General features: G+C 45.9%; 1 protein-coding gene across 1 annotated transcript in view; it reads right to left on the reverse strand.

Moving 5' to 3' along the window:
• Window positions 1–11,777, reverse strand: part of STON1 (stonin 1) — a 43,419-nt gene extending 31,642 nt beyond the window's left edge. The window contains exon 1 of the mRNA XM_036334628.1: window positions 11,695–11,777. The gene's annotated coding sequence lies outside the window, so the exon portion shown is untranslated. The remainder of the gene's footprint in view (window positions 1–11,694) is intronic.
• Window positions 11,778–13,665: the final 1,888 nt, after the last annotated feature.

The following is a 13,665-nucleotide window of genomic DNA, read 5'->3' on the forward strand; positions in this document are numbered from 1 at the left end:
AAACCTCTACTTCCTTTGCTGCAAAGTCCTGTTTGTGTTTGATTGGACTTTGATGCACGCAGATGAATGGACCCCTTTAGTCCAGTTACAAAAGGCAGGGTGTGCTGAGGAAGGGTTCTGAAATCTGAAAGCATTTCCCTAAATAAGATTTGGGGAGGATAATATAAAATACCGACTTCTGCGCATGGACCACGAAGTTTCAATCACACTGTACATGTGTGCCCGCATGTGGTATTTGGTGGAAGAGCCACACTCAAGGGGCCAAAGAGCTGCATGTGGCTCTCAAGCCGCAGTTCGCCAACCATGGATCTAGTCCAACCTTCCCAATTGAGGAATCCTTATCCATTTCTGCTGAGGAATTGTCCAGCTGCTGCAGAAACACTTCCATAGTGGAGACCTCATTACTTTATAAGCAAGTTCATCGCATTATCATTTAGACAGGATTATACTCTTCTCCCTCCAATTAACCCCAAATTAACTTCCTCCTGGCTTCCATCTACACTGAGGGGGTGGGGGGTGGAGGGGGAGGGCACAGATTAAGTCTAAACACCTTTCCACCTACCCATCCTTTAGACAACTGAAACTGCCTTGATGACTTGCATTGGGTCCTCTCTCAGGCTCTCCTGGGAGGGGGACTATTTCCAGCTTAGCCCTGAAAGCTCACTGTCCGGCTCCCTCCCATGCTCCTTTCCCAAGTATCTGGCGAGCTTTGAGCTCAGACTGACATGGGTCACTGACTGCTGCTCCCGCCTGGCTCGGGCATCTCACCCTGTCTTTGCTTTCCAACTAGGTCTTGGCCTCCTGCCACCAGTTGGGAAAACTCTGGTCCATCTGTTGCTCTCGGCTTTGCTGCTCTGCCCAGAGCTAGAGGGCTTGTCATGAACGTGCTCCATGATGAGGCTGAAAAATGAGTCCCGCATTCATGCCACTTAATGGAAAACAGCTGGTGGTTTGACTTTAGGCCTTCTAATAAAAATGGAATCTAGACTATTCAATAGGCATTAAATGCCATTTCTAACACCTCATATGACAGATGAGGAAATAGAGGTCCAAAGAGGTAAGATGATCTCCTCAGGGAAACAGAGCTGAGAAGATGAACATGAACTCTAACCTTTGATTTTCCAGTCCACATTCTTTCTACGGTAATTACGAGGAAGCGAGGCTACATGGTGGCTCTCTTCTTAAGATATTTTGGAATAAATTTTCCAGTCTGTACATATGTGCACTTACTTTTTCTTCAACTCAACAGACATTCGCTAAGCACCAACTATTTGCTTTGTAAATACTCTCAAGTAAGATTTAAAGTAAGCTTCCCATAGGAATCTACATCTTGATGTGTGTGAGCACCCAGAGTATGTGTGTGTGTGTGTGTGTGTGTGTGTGTGTGTGTGTGTGTCAGTTTCATGCAAGTGAACATTCACCCGACAATGATAACAGAACACCCTTAACACTAAACTACACACTGGTGCACGTGAAAAAGAGGCACAGCCCATTACCCACGCATTCTCTGTCTACCAGGGACAATTCTCGAATGTTATGTTGACATGATAAAGCCAAATGCAGGGTACTGTGGCACTTCATTGAGCCAGATACTCAATTAAGATGGGTGACAGCCATGGTGGCAGTGTCCACAATTGTAGGGGAAATAAAGCTGCTGGTCCTAGTTTGAAAAGACCTCAGGAAGAGCGGGCTTCTGGGCTGAATCTTGAAGGCTGATGTGAATTGATCAGGCCAAACAGAGTGGAGAGAGGTGTGTGTGCAAAGACAGGAAGGCAGAGAGAGCCTGATCCTGCAGGTGGAGGGGCCTGGCTGGAGCCGGGAGTTAACATGGGTGATACAGTGAAAGAGGCACACAGGTGAGTGAGGTACAGGAGCCTCCCTGTATCATGCTAAGGAGTTTGATTTTATCGTAAAGGATTCAGTGAAAGAATATCGAGAGAGTAAACAGGATCAGATAAGAATTTTAGAAGGAAAGCTCTGACGGGAGGATGAACTGGAGGGTGGTGAGGCCAGAGGCAGGGAAGAAACCAGGGTTGAACCTGATGCTTCCTGCTCCCACACACTGTTTTAAAGTCTCAAATATAAGGGGAGAAGAGATTGTTTTTCAAGCACATCTCTATGGTATGGGACAATCTCCCCAAAGCTTTGCAGAATGACATCACCTTCATCACTCTCCACAGTGACTTGATGGCACAAGCGTGATGTCCGCCAGGGCACCACGGCCAATGGTGAAGTGTAGGAGCCTCAAACAGAGTAGCCTCTCAGTAAGTGGTGGCTGAGTGTATGCGCCACATATATCAAAAGAGGGTGGAGGGTAGACAAGCCCTAAACAAAATAAGGTCAGGGTCTCTGGAGCACGGATAAGTCTAAGCAAGGCAACAAGTCAGAAACAAGATAAACCAAAATTCAGGAGGGAAGGGGTTAAAGACACCAGTTCTCCACAGGAATGGAGGGTTAAAGGCACAGACAGACTAGGAAACCAATAAAGGAGCTAGTTAGGGTAGTCCATACAGTGCCCTTGTGAGAATCCAGGAAAGACCCTCCCCTCTGGCCAGAAAACAAGCAGGCCCCAAGCGGTGGAGTTTACAGCAGGGTTCTCACCCACAAATGGCCAAAGCCTGTGTGCGCATGTGGAAGGGCATGTGCGAGCAGTTACGGAGGAACATTGGCGAGAGGGGAATGTGTGGGTGAGGAGGAGGCAGATCCTAACAAGCAAGGGCTATTTAAAGCTGGGTAAATCCCATCCCCTGTGGTACAGAGCCATTTCTACTGGGAGTGTCTGATCAAAAGATGAATGATCAAGAGGATGAGGTCGGAAGCCTAAAATAACAATTCCCTTAAAGGGGGAATACACTCATCTAGGCAAGTAGGACCCTTCTTAGAACTGAAAGATTCTGACATTACCACCCAGTTCCCAGGAAAGCCTGATCTTCCCCCCTCCCCAAGATAACTTTTCTGAAAATCAAGAGCACCTGACTGCCAGCATGCTGCTTAGAAAGACCCAAATTAGGCACCTTCCATTGAATCCATGACCAACAGAGGAGTCGGCAATTTTCGCAAAATTTATGAGGTTCTGCTTCAAGCCACAAATGAGCGACAGGCCTGCAGCTGCATCTCAAATGGTTCTCTTCTCAGTTGTAAAGACACGAGATTAAAGCATTTCCCTATGTTTGTGTTAACACTAAACTGAGGCCAACAAAAGCAAGGTTTGCAGCATCAATTACCATCTTTCATGCCCTCCAAACTGGCCCGGGATATGAGTTACCATGAGCTAGGAAAAAACATTCAAAGGGATGAACAGAGGCCAATGTGTCAGCCCCATCTCTGAACTTCTGGGCCACGGCTGTTTTAAATTAGATTCTCAGTGCTGATTCCATGAAACTCTTGGCTTAGCTCGCCAATGGAAAAATTATTTTTGTGCTCTGAGCCACAGATATTTATATGGAGGCACATCCATAATTCCAATTCTGTTTTGTTTTCATGATGCTCTTTTCCTCTACTTAAGAACAGTGATAGCTATCATTATCATTTCTGGTAAGACACTTGCAAAAAACTCTGAGCCAAGTACAGATTCCCTGGGGCCCAGATAAATGACTATAAAATAGGCAGATTTTAGATCTTGGGAAATCCTCAAGGAATACCTTCAGTTCTTCTACCCACTGTGCTGCCCTTCTTTGTCAATTCCCTACCCCCATCTACCTCTCATAATTGCTCCTCAGAAGACCTAGTCCCAGAAGTTATTTATTCCTTATATTCACTCTCTGGGGTCTTTGCATTTAAAATGTTATCTTCAATAATAATGAATTTTTATTTTCTTAAAAGAAGGAGCACCAACAAATAAAGCAAAGAGATATCTCTCGTTAAGAGCAGCATGGTTCTTAAATAACAACATAGTTATTCTATAGAACGGTTCGATCAACAGTCTAGGAGGGTTACTAAGATATGGTATAGATACAAAACCAAAATGGTGGTCCAAAAGCTTCCAGGAAATTCATCCAAGAGAAATCTAAATTGATTATCAAGAAAGCCAGAGACATGGAAGTATGGAACAGAGTATGGAATATCCGAGTGAAGGTGTGGGAGGGTGGGTGGGTAAGAGGTGATCAACCAAAGAATTTATATGCATATATGCATAACCCATGGATGCAAACAATAGGGTGGTGAAGGTGGGTAGGGGAGCGGTTGGGGGGGAGGGGACATATGTAATACTTTAAACAATAAAGATTTTAAATAAATAACCACCATAGAGAAAAAAGAAAACATAAGGTATCAGGAGGTACACACCCATGGCCTCTTTCTAGAAGTCTCTCTGATTAGACCTTCTGAAGCACAATCCTGATTTGAAAGAAAGAGCAAGGGAGGGGAGATGATGGGAAGAAACTAACATTTGTGAGCATTCACATATGCCAAGCATTTGGTCCATATTATTTCCTGTGATCTCACTTAAGCTTCAAAACAATTTGGGGGAGTGGGTTTCATTATTACTGTTTTATAGAGAAGGAAACAGCCGCAGAGATGTGAAGTAACTTGCCCAAGACCATGCGGTAGTCTGAATTTTTGTGTCCCCCCCCCCCCCCCAAAGTTCATGTTGAAATCCTAAGCCCCACAGTAAAGGTATTAGGTCATGAGAGCAGAGCCCTCATGAGGGAGATTAGTGCCCTTATAAGTGGAGGACACAGAGCACTAGCTCTACCCTTCCACCATGTGAGCACACAGAGAAGACAGCTGTCTGCAAGCAAGACGAGGGTCCTCACCAGAACCAATGCGAGTAGCCTCATCTTGGACTTCCAGTCTCCAGAACCATGAAAAATCAATTTTTGTTGTTTATAAGCTACCCAGCCTGTGATACTTTCTTAGAGCAGCCTGAACACACTACGATAGCCACACACCTAGTTAGTGGCAAAGCTTGGATTCAAACCCAGATCTGCCTGATCCCAAAGTCCATTTCTTTTCCATTATCACATAGGGCTGATATGAGGGCCAGTGGAGGCCAGGGACGATTGCTGGTTTGGCTTCCTTTAAAAAATAGAGTTTGTTGCAAGTGTAAGGGAAAGATATGTTTGTGTAGATTTCTTTATATGTAGGGTGTCCCCCCAAAATGTCTACACACACTTTGAATAATTATAAAGGCAGTGTTTATTAAAATACATTGCATTTTCAATATTGAGCTATCAGCTGTTAAAGTGTATATACATATTTTTGGGGACACCCTGTATTATAAACAGGATTTGCTAATATCAATCAACATTCCCAGAGATGCTCTTAGCCAGTAATAGGAAATCAACTGTTGAATGTAAACCTCTCTGCACTGTTAGAAACACATGAAAACACACATGCAAGCAGAGAGAGAACATCATCTCCATGACCAAAGGGAACAGGGACCGTTCTCTCCTCAGAGACTTTTCTTTTCAACATGAATGTGAGCGAGGATACTGGTTGGTAATGAGAAGGTTTAGTCTACCACAGAGAACCTAAAGGACAGCATTTGGGGACAAGAGCAGTGTATTTGGGAAATTCAGAACTCTTCTCAACTGAGAGCAGAAACCCAAATTCATCAATAATCCCATATAATAAAAGAGAAACATGCAAGTTAACTGTCCCTCCACTATGTTCAAGCCACATCCACAAGCCAATCAGGAGCGAGTATGCAAATTAACCCAACTAAGATGGCGGAGGCCACTGAGCTGGAGCAAGCAGGAGGCTTGGGTTGCCCCCAGCAATGGAGGAAGCCAAGCTTCCCGCCTGCCCTGGCCGGCCCTGGACTCCACTCAAGGCTACAAAGTTTCAATTACAGAAGATAAATAAATCCCAGATACCTGTTTCCAGCCCACCATGACTGGGAGCTTGGGTCACCGGGGGGTGTGGCCAGCCTGAAAACAGCCATCAGCCCCTCACCCAGGCTGGCCAGGCACCCAAGTGGGGACCCCCACCCTGAAGGGGCTGTGGCCAGCCTGAAAACAGCCCTCAGCCCCTCACCCAGGCTGGCCAGGCACCCCAGCGGGACCCCCACCCTGATCTGGGACACCCTTCAGGGCACACCAGCCAGCCCCCACCTGTGCACCAGGCTTTTATCCTACATAATAAAAGGACAATATGCAAATTGACCCTAACAGCAGAACGACTGGGAATGACTGGTCACTATGACACACACTGACCACCAGTGGGCAGATGCTCAATGCAGGAGCTAACCCCCTGGTGGTCAGTGTGCTCCCACAGGGGGAGCTCTGCTCAGCCACAAGCCAGGCTGCCAGCTGCCAGCATAGCTGTGGTGGCGGGAGCCTCTCCCGCCTCCTCAGCAGCGCTAAGGATGTCCAACTGCAGCTTAGGCCTGTTCCCCCCTGGCAAGTGGACATCTCCCAGGCTGCCAGAGGGATGTCTGACTGCCAGCTTAGGCCTGATCCCCCAGGGAGCGGGCCTAAGCCAGCAGGTGGACATCCCCCGAGGGGTTCCAGACTGCGAGAGAGCACAGGCCGGGCTTAGGGATCCCCCCGAGTGCACAAATTTTTGTGCACTGGACCTCTAGTCATTAATGAAATGAAATTGTCAAAAACCTGACACACATACCCTTTATATGCAGTTCAGATTATCTATATGTACATAAGGCTAATATGCAAAGTGTCCCCTCAGGAGTTCGACTGGGAGACTGGGAGTTCGATCACTCGCTATGACGTGCGCTGACCACCAGAGGATCTATTCAATATAATAATACAAGAAAAAGATATGTCAGTAGGAATAGAAAAAAAAAAGACAAATTAGGGCCTTTGCCGGGTAGTTCAGTTGGTTAGAGTGTTGACCCAATACGCCAAGGTTACAGGTTCGATCTCCAGGCGGGCACATACAAGAAACAACCAATGAATGCATAAATAAGGGGAACATCAAATTTATGTTTATCTCTTTTTCTCTTGCTCTAAGTTCAGTACATTAAAAAAATTTAAAATGACAAATTTTTGTTTTATGATTATCTATCTAGAAAATTCAAGAATATCTACATATAGATTTTTTAGATCTAATAAGAGAAGTCAGCTGGGATGCTGGATACAAGGTCAAAATTCAAAAATCAGGAATGTCTCTGTGGGCCAGTAAATAACCAATTTGAAAATATAATAAGAAAAAAGGATATCATGTAAAATATTAATAAAACCTATAGCAAGTAGATACAGCAAAAGTTGTATAAGACCTTTATAGGGGAAATCACCAATAATTCACCTGAATAAAAGGAGAAGACCCAATATTATAAAGGTGTCAGTTCTGCTGGAATATAAATTAAATACAATTTTAATTAAATTCCCAACAGGATTGTGTGTGTGCGTGTGTATGTCTGTGCGCGCGCGTGAGAACTAGACAAACTAACATTTAGATGAACTAATAAAACCCAAGAAAGTCAAGAAATTTTGAAAATATTTACAGTAAAAGTACTCATGTTAGCTAACAATTATTATGTGCTTCCTTAAATGGCAGGCACTATTCTAACATTTTGTATACATTATCCCCTCACAATTATCCTTAAAGTGGATACTACGATCTATTTCATAGAGTTGGAGACTGAGAGAAATTAGGTAACTTGTCTAACTCAGGAGTAGTAATCGATGCAGGATGATAAGGATGTAATACCTTCCAAGTACTAGGGAGAAAATAATTGTGAGTCCAGAATTCTACCCTTAAACTCTCATTTGTAAGAGCAAAATAGAGACATTTTCAGGAATACACATACTTTAAAGTTTACCAAAGACCGTTTATGAAAGACCTTCTAAATTTATGTTGACACGAAGAAAAATAAACTAGAAGGAAGGAGTGGGATGTCAGAAGTAGCAGCCTCCAAAATGTACTGAATAAAACAAAACTATGCAAAGTAGGTAAGAAAATTGGGACTCAATGAAAACTAAAGTAAAAGGGTATAACAATATTATTATGGAAAAATAGAGCTATAAAGTCCTGTACCTACGCTAGAAGTGGGCCACTGAGCTACTCAGAGTTGGCCAAATAAGAAATAGAAACCGTCAACTAAAGGATTCACAGCATCCACAAGACAAAACAAACAAGTTGCTCACAAAGACTTTACTTGGCACTGTGATCAGAAAAGCATTTCTCATATGGTTAAATGTCTATAAGATCTAGGACATTGGTCTGAGTATGATAATTTGGGAAAAGTCCTTGACTCTTACAATTTTTTTTCAACAAGGAGGTGATTTAGATGCATCAGCCTTTAGAATAGAAAAGATAAAGCCTCCTTCTAAAAGTGTATCATTTGGATGGCGAGGTGTTATAGAAAAGTCCATCCTTCTGAAATAGTTAGGTGTATTTCTGGAAGAGGATGAACAAGGTGACCTCTGGGGGCCTGGTTACTTGTGAGGGCAAGGAGTGGTCAGTCAGGATGTGGGCATTTTTCCCCAGAGCCATCCTCCAAATCACTCACACTGAAAATTTCCCCCTCCACTAAACCAGTTAATCTTGCCAATGCATGGGATCACCCATCTAGCCAGTCTTCTAAAAAATAGTTTATCATTGTATTTTCACAGTAATAAGCATCAGGAATCAATTAGCTTTCCTCCTCTTTCTTGTTCCATAAATCCTTGACTCCCCTACCCTGACATTCCATATAACACGTAGGTGAATGGGAGCGTGGGAGCTTTCCCTGGGTCTTCCTGTCCATCACACTCCCCTGACAATGCCTAGGACAGTGTAAGCCCACATTGGTAGAGCTCTAGGGACATTAATTTGCCTGATCTATTTAAATTAAACATCCTACCTTCTACCAGGACTGCTCCAGAATCCCATGGGGTTCCTGGAGCTCAGGCTGTCTGGGAAGACTCCAAGGAATGCTGATACTTATCAGTACAACTGGCTCCCAAGGGAAGGTGAGCTACCTCTCACTAAGTCTGGGCCAATTCCCAAGGACTTCCAAAGAAAAGTGACAGTGGAAGAAAGAAGAAAAAAAAGGAAAAAAGAGAAGTGGCAGTTGGAGATGGGAGAGAGGGGAGACAGAGGCACTTTACTAGTATTCAAAATATCAGTTTTTAAAGCACAAAATACTCTCCCTCTTCCTTTTGCTACCTATTGTTCTTATAATTAAAAGAATGACAATAATACAAGTGCAGGAAGATTGTAGAGAGTAGGATTGCGATGCATAGACTTTGGCCACTGATCTGCATTCAACTGGCTATGCAACTTTGGCAAGTCACCCCTCTGATTCTAGTTTCTGAATCTTATATCATGAGAATATTAATAAGGGTCATACCTCAAAGAGTTGTTTAATGCCATATGTATGTGCATTATACTCAATACATCCTAGCTATTACTATTGTAAAAGCTTAAGAAATGCAGGCAAGCACACAAAAAAATTAAAAGCACCTATCATCCCACCATCCATTTTGCTGCATATAACCCCAATGTTCTTGGATGTATTTTTAAAGAGTGAGTTTACAATGCTTCCTATTTCATAGTCCAATTTTCACATTTAACATCATACCTTGAGCATGTCCTATGTAATTCCGTATTCTTATACAATATTTTGAAAGGCTACATCCTTTTCCTTTGGGCTATTTTACCCCCCAATGACCCTTGCCCTCCTTCCTCTCTGCAGGCTCCATACTTCATGCATTTCCATCTCATCTGACCCATCCAGATGATCATTCACTGCTCTCCATTTGGCTCACTGGGGATGCAGCCTTTATCTCACCACCCAGAACACCTGCTCCTTGGGTAAGGGGCACATGGCTAGCACTCACTATATCTCCAGCATCCAGAGCAGCCTATCTGGGGCTGCAGCAAACCCTTGTGATTGATGGCAAACTACCCACTTTAGTAAGATTCCATGAAGTGTTGGTACAAAAGCTGAACAAGGCAGAAGGGGCGGGGGCGTTCTCTCCAAAAAGCATAAGGTTAATTTCTGGGGCATTAAATACACTATTAAAAATTCTCAGGAAGAGGAAGAAACTGAAGATTCTTATCTGAGTGCATTGTTTTTCTAAGCAGCAGGGCCAAACAAGTTCAAAATTTATGGGCTTTCTTTTTGAGTGGAAGTCGCAACACTTCCTATCAATGATGCATTGAGATCACAGTAACACATTAGTAATTCCTACAAATGGGGAATGGTCAAATTCAAGCAGCAGGGAAAAGGGAATTACATCCTTTTGAAAATAGAGGGATTTATTTCCAAAGAGATTCATTTTTTAAAAGAACTCTATCTCCAAATAGTTTAATGCCTTGACATGTTTTGACGGGTTGTTCAGAGCCTGACCTAGTACACGTGTTACAACCACATTTATCGTTTGTATAGAAATGGGAATGGCTAAAGTTCTTCAAAAGTGTGTTCTCCCTAAAAACAAGAAGTTCAACACCCCTAGGATCATGCTCACTCCTTAGGACAGCTCTTCCCTCCTAGGCTGCAAGGAAGCAGACCCCAGCTGGGGCTGCCCCTGCTGCTCCAGTTCTGAGTGGGCCGAGGCTTGCAAAAGCAGCCCCCGTCCATCCCCTTCCCCCAAAAAAATCTCCAGATTCCAGACTAGATCTGTCCAGACCCATCTGAAAATTAACAAGCTCCTTCTAAGCACCCAGAGCACCAGGCCTTGTCATGGAAACACTGATTCAACCGTAATGAGAACCGACAGAAAACCACACAAATGAACTAAACATTCTTCCACCCAATCGGCGCAGTCAAGCTGAAGCAACAGCCTCAGGAGTGAGAGAAGGGAGGCTGTTTTTTTCTTTGTGGTCCTGCTGCCTTGTTTTCACAACTCCTGTTTATGAGACGGTGGGAGTGGGGGAGCTGGGAGAGAGACAGAGCTAGCAGGAGGGGAGAGAAATGCAGAGGGGCTATGCCAGGGTGGGGAATGCCAACAAACACTGCGGCTTCTGTCAGGCAAATGAAAACTAGCCTCATGGTCTGCTTGGGGTTGTCGGAGAACAAGCTATAGTGAACTCCCATTTCCACTAAAACGGTGACGTGTGGGATGAAGTCTTCACTTTCCAAAGAATGCTTCTGCACAGCAAGCATTCTTTTTATCTTTCTTCTTCATTATTCTTTCTTGTTTGTTTGTTTTCTATTAGAAAGTCTCATTACACGAAGCATCATTATTATTGAAAGAAAAAGCAGAGTTGAAGTTTTTAAAAAGATGCCCAACCAATAGAAACAGTAAAATCCGAAGAAGGAATATACAGTATTTCATTTCCCCCTTGGACGCACAAGGTACAGTTCGTGGGTCGAAGGAACCCAACCGCAGATCCCAGTGACGGTCGTTCCTGCAGGAAATGTCTGGGCAAGGGCATCGCCTTCTGGGGCTGCAGGGGGCACTGGGCTGGTTGTGGCCCTAGCCTGGGGGGCAGGAGGGGGAGAGGATGGAGGGCGGAGGCTGGTGGCCCAGGTCGGGAGGGCCGGACCGCGCGTGAAGGTTTGCACGAGCCCCCGGCCCCGCCTCAGAACCGAGTCTGGAGTTCCTGCTCGTAGAGTTTTCTTTCTCTTTAGAGTGGGACCAGGTCACAGTAGCCCCGCAGCAGAGGGGAGCCCCGTCGGCGCCACCCGCGGGCCCGGGCAGTTCTGGGGCGGCGAGGGCGGCGGGGGGGACGGGGCACTGCGCTCCCGCCAGCCCGGGGGATAGATGCCGCGTCCCGGGGCGCCCGCGCTCCCCACCCGCAAACTTTCCCCAGCCTGGAGGGGCTTCCCACGCCTCCCGCCTTCCCCTGGGGCTGGTCACTCACGGACAGCACCGCGGGGGCTCCGACTCCGGCCGCCGCCGTCCACACCGGGAGGAGGGGTGGGAGGAAGAGGGAGAGAGGCGGAGAAGGGGCGGAGGAGGCGGAGGAGGAGGGCGGAGGCGAGGGCCGGGAGCCTACCCGCGGGGAGGGGAGGGGAGGGGCGGCCATTCCCCAGAGACGCTCCTGCGCCCTCTCCCACCTCCGCCCCCCCCCCAACTGCTCGGTCCCTTGCCGGACCCCTCTTTTCTCCTCACTCCCTTCCGGCCCTGGATCCCCCAAAGTTTTTCTGGTGTCCGTTTCTCCATTCTCTTCCTTCCCTTGAGTCTCCAGCAAAAGTGAGGGGCTAGGTGGGGGCAGTATATGTTACCTTTACAAGCTCCCAGGAAGCAGGTGGCTGGGACACTTGGGAGGTCTGAAGCCAACCAGCATCCCCGAGGACCCTGAGCCTCAGGACGCGGAGTGGTGAGATAATGGGGCGGGGAAAGCAGGGTTAGGGACTTTGTGGTCGTGCTTTCCACTTCATTGAGATTTTTTGTTCCTTTGGGGGTTTGTTTTGTTCTTGTGATTAGGAGAACTAAAGGATTATGTTTGAAGTGTCTGTGCTGCTTTTTCCTTCAGAAGTGGGACCAGCCCTGATCCCAGACCAAGATGAACCCTAAAAATGAAAGCTCACCTTCCCCTGGTGAATCGGCACTCAGGAGGACACAGGATGGCTTGGGGATGGCTCGGTGAAGGGCCACTCTGTGGACAGGGCAGGAGGTGAATACTTAGAGATGTGTGCTGCCTGCAGAGTGCAGAAGAGAAGGGGCGTTGACCTCTGAGGAGAGCTGGAGGGTGGCTTTTAGCCCTTAGTCCATCACCTGCTGGCAGGTGATTCTGGGCAAGTCACTTGGCATCTCAGCCTCCTCCAAAAGTGGGGCTGCCTCCCTGGTAGTGAGTCAGCATAGAGAGGAGGTCTGCCTGTGCCTTTTACCCTCTGCCCAACCCCAGGGTGGAAGCTTGAACTGGGTTTGAGTAGACTCAGGGGAGAAAGGAGGTAATTCTGGGCCCTCAGTCATGAGGAGCTTGGGAGGTTGGCAAGACTGGAAGCCTTACGGGAAGTGGGAAAGTCTGTTTGGGGATGTATAACTGGACACGAAGCAGAAAAAAGGAAATCCATGAAAGTTTTGTTTTAAATATGTTTTTATTGATTTTTAGAGAGAGAGGAAGGGAGAAGGACAGAGAGATAGAAACATCAATTAGAGAGAAACATCATGGATCAGCTGCTACCTGCACGCCGCCTACTGGGGATCAAGCCGGAAACCCAGAACCGGTGACCTCTTGGTTCGTGGGTCAACACTCAACCACTGAGCTACACCAGCTGGGCTTCATGAAAGTTTTCAAGCAAAGGTATGCTATTCACACTGTATTTCCAGAGCCTGGCATACAGTAGGCACCATAATGGTGACTGAGGAATGCTGGTGTAACAGTCTGAAAGATGAACTATCTAGGAAGAGAGGGCTTTGACCCAAGAAGGGGTTAGAAGGCCCTAAAGACCATGTTAAGTTGAAGTGCTCTGCCTAGATGGTAGAAAGGAAATGAGGGAATTCTGAATGAACACTTGTGTTTGCATGACAATTCGGTTCTCTTTTAAATGCTCTTTTGGGTCCAGTCTTGTACTTGTCTTTGGAGTTCCTGGTGAAATGGAAAATATGTTGTTCAGTATCCTATTCAACCTCCAGCCAGAATTAAGAACCTATGTATGCTGAGGGCTGAGGAAGTCACATAGCAAGGATCTATTTAGGACATTTTTACTCAAAGGTAAAATTTCTAATTGTGTTTTTCTTTAAGATACCCTAAACAGTCAAAGGCACCAAGTCCACCTCCCTTCCTAATTTCCTTCAGCTAACTTCCTGGTGGTGGTCATGTTTTGAGGAAGGGCAAGGAGGGAGGCTAGAGAACAGAAAGTCAACTGACTGGTGACTTTTCAGAGAC

The sequence above is a fragment of the Myotis myotis genome, unplaced genomic scaffold (genome assembly GCF_014108235.1).
Source record: "Myotis myotis isolate mMyoMyo1 unplaced genomic scaffold, mMyoMyo1.p scaffold_m19_p_14, whole genome shotgun sequence".
In the NCBI taxonomy this organism is placed as follows: Eukaryota; Metazoa; Chordata; class Mammalia; order Chiroptera; family Vespertilionidae; genus Myotis; species Myotis myotis.